We start from the raw sequence: 8884 nt of genomic DNA, 5'->3' as shown, positions 1-8884 counted from the left end.
TGATAGCTCCTTGCAACCAACGCGATTAGGGGTTGTCAATCCCTTCACGGTCACTTACGAGAGTGAGATCTGATAGAGATGATAAATAATATTTTTGGTCTTTTTGGTATATAGATGCAAAGTGAAAAGTAAAAGGCAAAGTAAAAACAAAGCAAGTAATAAAGTAATGGAGATTGATATGATGAGAATAGACTCGGGGGCCATAGGTTTCACTAGTGGCTTCTCTCAAGAGCATAGATATTCTACGGTGGGTGAACAAATTACTGTTGAGCAATTGACAGAATTGAGCATAACTATTAGTATATCTAGGTATGATCATGTATATAGGCATCACGTCCAAGACAAGTAGACTGAAACGATTCTGCATCTACTACTATTAATCCACTCATCGACCGCTATCCAACATGCATCTAGAGTATTAAGTTAAAAACAGAGTAATGCCTTAAGCAAGTTGACATGATGTAGAGGGATAAATTGATGCAATATGATAAAATCCCCATCTTGTTATCCTCGATGGCAACAATACAATACGTGCCTTGCTGCCCCTTCTGTCACTGGGAAAGGACACCGGAAGATTGAACCCAAAGCTAAGCACTTCTCCCATTGCAAGAACTACCAATCTAGTTGGCCAAACCAAACGGATAATTCGAAGAGACTTGCAAAGATAACTCAATCATACATAAAAGAATTCAGAGAAGATTCAAATATTATTCATAGATAAGCCCACAATTCATCGGTCTCAACAAACATACCGCAAAAAGAAGATTACATCGAATAGATCTCCACGAGAGAGGGGGGGAGAACATTGTATTGAGATTCAAAAAGAGAGAAGAAGCCATCTAGCTACAAGCTATGGCCCCGAAGGTCTGAAGTAAACTACTCACACTTCATCGGAGGGGCTATGGTGTTGATGTAGAAGCCCTCCATGGTGGATGCCCCCTCCGGCGGAGCTCCAGAACAGGCCCCAAGATGGGATCTCGTGGATACAGAAGGTTGCGGCGGTGGAATTAGGTTTTTGGCTCCTCCTCTGATCGTTTGGGGGTACGTAGGTATATATAGGAGGAAGGAGTAGATCGGTGGAGCAACGGGGGGCCACAAGGAAGGGGGGCGCGCCCTAGGGGGGGCGCGCCCCCCACCCTCGTGACCGCCTTTGTTACTTCTTGGAGCAGGGTCCAAGTCTCCTGGATCACGTTCGGTGAGAAAATCACGTTCCCGAAGGTTTCATTCCGTTTGGACTCCGTTTGATATTCCGTTTCTTCGAAACACTGAAATAGGCAAAAAAACAGCAATTCTGGGCTGGGCCTCCGGTTAATAGGTTAGTCCCAAAAATAATATAAAAGTGGAAAATAAAGCCCAATATAGTCCAAAACAGTAGATAAAGTAGCATGGAGCAATCAAAAATTATAGATACATTGGAGACGTATCAGGCATCCCCAAGCTTAATTCATGCTCGTCGTTGAGTAGGTAAATGATAAAAAGAATTTTTGATGCGGAGTGATACTTTGGCATAATTTCAATGTAAATCCTCTTAATTGTGATATGAATATTCAGAACCGAAAGATTCAAGATAAAAGTTCATATTGACATAAAAATAATAATACTTCAAACATACTAACTAAGCAATTATGTCTTCTCAAAATAACATGGCCAAAGAAATTTATCCCCGCAAAATCATATAGTCTGGCTATGCTCCATCTTCCCCACACAAAATATTTAAATCATGCACAACCCCGATGACAAGCCAAGCAATTGTTTCATACTTTAACATTTTCAAAACTTTTTCAATCTTCACGCAATACATAAGCGTGAGCCATGGATATAGCACTATATGTGGAATAGAATGGTGGTTGTGGAGAAGACAAAAAGAGGGAAGATAGTCTCACATCAACCAGGCGTATCAACAGGCTATGGAGATGCCCATCAATAGATATCAATGTGAGTGAGTAGGGGTTGCCATGCAACGGATGCACTAGAGCTATAAGTATATGAAATCTCAACAAAAGAAACTAAGTGGGTGTGCATCCAACTCACTTGCTCACGAAGACCTAGGGCATTTTGAGGAAGCACATCATTGGAATATACAAGCCAAGTTCTATAATGAAAATTCCCACTAGTATATGAAAGTGACAAAATGAGAGACTCTCTATCATGAAGATCTTGGTGCTACTTTGAAGCACAAGTGTGGTAAAAGGATAGTAACATTGTCCCTTCTCTCTTTTTCTCTCATCATTTTTTTATTTGGGCCTTTCCCTTTTTTATGGCCTCTTTTTTTTCATATCTTTTTTTTCTTTCTGTTTTTTTTCGTCCGGAGTCTCATCCCGACTTATGGGGGAATCATAGTCTCCATCATCCTTTCCTCACTTGGGACAATGCTCTAATAATGATGACCATCACACTTTTATTTTTCTTACAACTCAACAATTACAACTCGATACTTAGAACAAAGTATGACTCTATATGAATGCCTCCGGCGGTGTACCGGGATATGCAATGAATCATGAGTGACATGTATGAAAGAATTATGAACGGTAGCTTTGCCACAAATACGATGTCAACTACATGATCATGCTAGCAATATGACAATGATGGAGCGTGTCATAATAAATGGAACGATGGAAAGTTGCATGGCAATATATCTCGGAATGGCTATGGAAATGACATGATAGGTAGGTATGGTGGCTATTTTGAGGAAGATATATGGTGGGTGTATGATAACGGCGAAAAGTGCGCGGTATTAGAGAGGCTAGCAATGGTGGAAGGATGGGAAAAAGTTTGTATAATCCATGGACTCAACATTAGTCATAAAGAACTCATATACTTGTTGCAAAAATCTAGAAGTTATCAAAGCAAAGTATTACGCGCATGCTCCTAGGGGGATAGATTGGTAGGAAACGACCATCGCTCGTCCCCGACCGCCACTCATAAGGAAGACAATCAATAAATAAATCATGCTCCGAGTTCATCACATAACGGTTCACCATACGTGCATGCTACAGGAATCACAAACTTCAACACAAGTATTCTTTAAATTCACAACTACTCAACTAGCATGACTCTAATATCACCATCTTCATATCTCAACAATTATCAAGCATCAAACTTTTCTTAGTATTCAACGCACTCAAAAGAACACATATCTTGAATACCAAGTATATTAACATTAATCAAATTACCATGCTATTAACGACTCTCAAAATAATCTAAGTGAAGCATGAGATATCAATAGTTTCTTTAAAACAAATCCACCACCGTGCTCTAAAAGATCTAAATGAAGTACTAGAGCAAAAATTATCACGCTCAGAAGATATAAGTGAAGCACATAGAGTATTCTATCAAATTCCAATTCATGTATGTATCTCTCAAAAGATGTGTACAGCAAGGATGATTGTGGTAAACTAACAAGCAAAGACGCAAATAATACAAGACGCTCCAAGCAAAACACATATCATGTGGTGAATAAAAATATAGCTCCAAGTAAATTACCCATGGAAGTAGACGAAAGAGGGGATGCCTTCCGGGGCATCCCCAAGCTTTGAATTTTTGGTTTCCTTGGATTATCTTGGGGGTGCCATGGGCATCCCCAAGCTTAGGCTCTTGCCACTCCTTGTTCCATAATCCATCAAAAGAATTCACCCAAAACTTGAAAACTTCACAAAACAAAACTCAATAGAAATCTCGTGAGCTCCGTTAGAGAAAGAAAACAAAAGACTACTTAAAGGTACTGTAATGAACTCATTCTTTATTTATATTGGTGATAAACCTACTGTATTCCAACTTCTCTATGGATTATAAACTATTTTACTAGCCATAGATTCATCAAAATAAGCAAACAACACACGCAAAACAGAATCTGTCAAAAACAGAACAGTCTGGAGTAATCTGTAACTAACGCAAACTTCTGGAACTCTAAAAATCCTACCAAAATAGGAAGTCCAGTAAAATTTGTTTATTGAACAGCAAAAAAAAGAATCAACACAAAAGCACATTTCTGTGATCTAACAAAATTATATTCGTGTGCGCAAAGTTTCTGTTTTTCAGCAGAATCAAATCAACTATCATCGTAGGTTATCCTATAGGTTCTACTTGGCACAAACACTAATTAAAAGATAAAACCACATCTAAACAGAGGCTAGATGATTATTTATTCCTAAACAGAAGAAAAAACAAAAAAAACAAAAAAAAGTGGGTTGCCTCCCAACAAGCGCTATCGTTTAACGCCCCTAGCTAGGCATAAAAGTAAGGATAGATCTAGGTAGTGCCGTAGTAATAAGATAGATCGGTGAAACTCATTTCATATTCTCTATGTTCGGTAGCAAGTTTTCTTTGAGGCAAGCAAAAGTAATCAAAAGGGCTAAATTTAATAGGCCAAAAATCCCCAAGATCAATTTTAGGAGGTATAGGTTCCTCTTTTGGCCCTTCATAATGCAGAACCAATTCATCATTATAAGCGTTCTTTTGACAGAACCTTGTGAGCCTATACTCAAGAGAGTATCCTAACTCATTATTTCGAATAGCCAAATCATCATTAAGTTCAGAGATTATATCAATTAAAATGTTGGTTGGCACCTTTTTTCTAAGGTTTTCATTAAAAGCAACATAGTCAAGAGATTGAAAACGCATAATTTCTTCTTGATCAAAGAGGATAGATTCTATGGGAGGACAGCCGGCGTCCACCCTATAATGCGCAAAGATTTCTTTGGCCTCTTTTATTATAAATCTGAATTCATGAGCCAAAAAGATAGTAGCGGCACGCTTAATAGAGGAGTGTTCCATATTAGAGAATTCTAGGAAAATCCTTTGTATAGAAGGGTGCATATGCATAAATTGCCTTTCAAGTTCAACGATAAGCATGGAAATGGCGTCCGCAAGACTACTAGTTCTATGAAGAATAGAACTGCCCATAGAGGGCAAAGCACCGGCACAAGTAAAGAAATCTTGAATAACTCCTTTTCCAATAATATTACCACTACCGATTCGAAATCTTTTTGTATGATAGGTAGGGGATTCCTCAGCAGGAGCTTCAGAATTTTCAATGATATTATTATCGCCCATGTCGGCAATAATTTCCCCAATTTCAGACATAACGACAAGCAAGCAAACTGACACACGAGCAAACAAAAAGGCAACAAGAAAAAGAGGAGGAGATTGGGAAAGAGAGGGCGAGGAAAACGAGAGGCAAATGGCAAATAATGTAATGCGAGAGATAGGGATTGTGGTGGGTACTTGGTATGGTTGACTTGCTCTTGTGTGAGCCTCCCTGGCAATGGCGCCAAAAATTCTTCTTGCTACCTCTTGAGCACTGCGTTGGATTTCCCCGAAGAGGAGAGGATGATGCAGCAAAGTAGCGTAAGTATTTCCCGTAGTTTTTGAGAACCAAGGTATCAATCCAGTAGGAGACCACGCACAAGTCTCTCGTACCAACACAAAATGATAGCTCCTCGCAACCAACGCGATTAGGGGTTGTCAATCCCTTCACGGTCACTTACGAGAGTGAGATCTGATAGAGATGATAAATAATATTTTTGGTATTTTTGGTATATAGATGCAAAGTGAAAAGTAAAAGGCAAAGTAAAAACAAAGCAAGTAATAAAGTAATGGAGATTGATATGATGATAATAGACCCGGGGGCCATAGGTTTCACTAGTGGCTTCTCTCAAGAATATAGATATTCTATGGTGGGTGAACAAATTACTGTTGAGCAATTGACAGAATTGAGCATAATTATGAGTATATCTAGGTATGATCATGTATATAGGCATCACGTCCAAGACAAGTAGACCGAAACGATTCTGCATCTACTACTATTAATCCACTCATCGACCGCTATCCAACATGCATCTAGAGTATTAAGTTAAAAACAGAGTAACGCCTTAACCAAGATGACATGATGTAGAGGGATAAATTCTTGCAATATGATAAAAACCCCATCTTGTTATCCTCGATGGCAACAATACAATACGTGCCTTGCTGCCCCTTTTGTCACTCGGAAAGGACACCGCAACATTGAACCCAAAGCTAAGCACTTCTCCCATTGCAAGAACTACCAATCTAGTTGGCCAAACCAAACGGATAATTCGAAGAGACTTGAAAAGATAACTCAATCATACATAAAAGAATTCAGAGAAGATTCAAATATTATTCATAGATAAGCTGGATCATAAACCCACAATTCATCGGTCTCAACAAACAGACCGCAAAAAGAAGATTACATCGAATAGATCTCCACGAGAGAGGGGGAGAACATTGTATTGAGATTCAAAAAGAGAGAAGAAGCCATCTAGCTACTAGCTATGGACCCGAAGGTCTGAAGTAAACTACTCACACTTCATCGGAGGGGCTATGGTGTTGATGTAGAAGCCCTCCATGGTAGATGCCCCCTCCGGCGGAGCTCTGGAATAGGCCCCAAGATGGGATCTCGTGGATACAGAAGGTTGCGGCGGTGGAATTAGGTTTTTGGCTCCTGCTCTGATCGTTTGGGGGTACGTAGGTATATATAGGAGGAAGGAGTACATCGGTGGAGCAACAGGGGGGCCACGAGGTAGGAGGCGCGCCCTAGGGGGGGACGCGCCCCCCACCCTCGTGACCGCCTCTGTTACTTCTTGGAGTAGGGTCCAAGTCTCCTGGATCATGTTCGGTGAGAAAATCACGTTCTCGAAGGTTTCATTCCGTTTGGACTCCGTTTGATATTCCGTTTCTTTGAAACACTGAAATATGCAAAAAAAACAGCAATTCTGGGCTGGGCCTCCGGTTAATAGGTTAGTCCCAAAAATAATATAAAAGTGGAAAATAAAGCCCAATATAGTCCAAAACAGTAGATAAAGTAGCATGGAGCAATCAAAAATTATAGATACATTGGAGACGTATCAGAGACCGACATGAAGAAAAAGATTGCATGCATGCGATGGATGATGCCGACTGGTAGTGTGTGTGCATGCATGCACGAGAGAAAGTTAGTGGTACAATTATAAAAGAGAAGACTACTGTGTGGGTGTAAAAGAATAGGTAAGGTCATAATCAATGTAAAGTTGAATTCAAATATTTGAATAAGAGATCCTGATGTTTGAAACCCATGCATGCATGAATATAACGGAGATCTGCGCGGTGTGGTTTGGAAACGAGCATGTTGTAATGTATACACATTGAACAAGGCCAGACTGATTTGAATTTGAGATACCGATGGCAGACATCATTTGGCCACGTCGCATCCATGCATGGACACACTATTCTAATTGGAGATGATGGGCGGCTTTCGCATCACATATCTATATCTATACCCCTATATATATATATATTATATTTTATATTTTTTATATTGTGTGCGGGTAACTTTAACTTTGAAAGATGGTCGTTGGATGAGGCGAATCCGATGGTCCAAAGATGGCAAATTTGAGCACTACTGGCCGTTGGATATCATCTTGATTCCACCAGATTTCGCCACATGTATAATCTAGAAGACTCCATGGTTGAACTTAAGCATAATGCACAAACATCAAAACACAAGCACTTCTTATTTGTTCTAGAATTTTCCGTATCAGAATTGCCCAAATGTTTTTCTACATGATTTGCCATTATTTGTTTTTACTTTATGTCTTATGATGCACAATTCCATGAATCTTAAAATAGATTAGCTTTCTTATAAAAACTAGATGATTTTGAATGAAATGAACTATAAGAATTAGACGATCATCTACATCATGCATATATGACTCAAAGCTTGCATGCTATAACGTGGTATTTATTCATAATTTGGTTGCAAAATCTCATGCGTGCAATGCACGTGTACCTTACTCTAGTCTAAATGGTGTTTGTGTGTGTGTGTGTTGTGCGTGTTGAGGTGCAAATTGTCTTTTTTTGGGTACACGTTAAGCTTGTTCTTCGGAAATTTCAAGCCGCGCCTTGTTATGCCAAAAATTCAAGCTAGCGTCTCTGTCTATCATGCTGTGAAACTCCCGGCTCTTCAACCCGCGTCTTGTTAGCCCGAAATATTTAAGATATATCTTTGCCTCGTTGTGCTCCGACAACTCCCTCCATCTCAACCCGCGCCTTGCTATTCCAAAATTACAACGTGCGAAAACTCCCACCTCCTGTGAAATCCCGACACACGAAATGCCCGTGGTACCCCTGAACCGAAAGAACCGCCTCAAATCGGTGGGGGTACTTTCGTAACTTACCCCACATTTTGGACAAGCGCGTCTCTAAGCCATGGTTCCCTACTGCCATCCCATCCGCCCACCCATTCGTACACCGAGGCCGCGAAACCCGCGACGAAAAGCCACACCCTGCTGTGTACGCCACCCAGCCGGAGCCTCTTCCCCAATGATGTCATCCACAACAACACCTCGACGTCCCTCATCCACCGTACCAGATGAGGATCCGTCGTCGATCTCATCGTCCCGCCGGTTCAGCCACCCCGTCCTCCACCTCCAAGGAGCTGCCCTGACGTTCCCGTCGTCTTTCGTGCCACCTCCATTCCCACACCGCCGTCTTCACCTGCACCATCGGAAGAGCATCATCATCACCGTTTCCTCGGATGAAGGTGCGGCCTAATCGGCGCCACCAAAGAGGTTGTACACTAGTCGCCGCATTTTCTTCTTGATTCGATCTCACGGTGCTGCCGGCGCTCGGTCCCGAGCCGACACGGCGCGGCTCCATCCACGGCAATGTCGTCGGCCACTTCCTCCACGGCGTCGCTCCCTCGGTGGCGACGTCCACACCAGTAGGAGTTGCTGCTGCTTTAGCTCTTGCTCGCGCTGCTGCTCTGCTCTTGCTCTCGGGCCCTTGCCTGGTCTGTTCTTGCTATTGCTCTTGCTCGCGCTGCTGCTCTCGCTCTTGCTCTTGCTTGCAATGCTGCTCCGATTTAGCTACACTTCAGTTGACTGAATCG

Source organism: Triticum dicoccoides, chromosome 5B, assembly GCF_002162155.2.
Source record: "Triticum dicoccoides isolate Atlit2015 ecotype Zavitan chromosome 5B, WEW_v2.0, whole genome shotgun sequence".
NCBI lineage: Eukaryota > Viridiplantae > Streptophyta > Magnoliopsida > Poales > Poaceae > Triticum > Triticum dicoccoides.
This window is presented reverse-complemented; position numbering follows the sequence as displayed.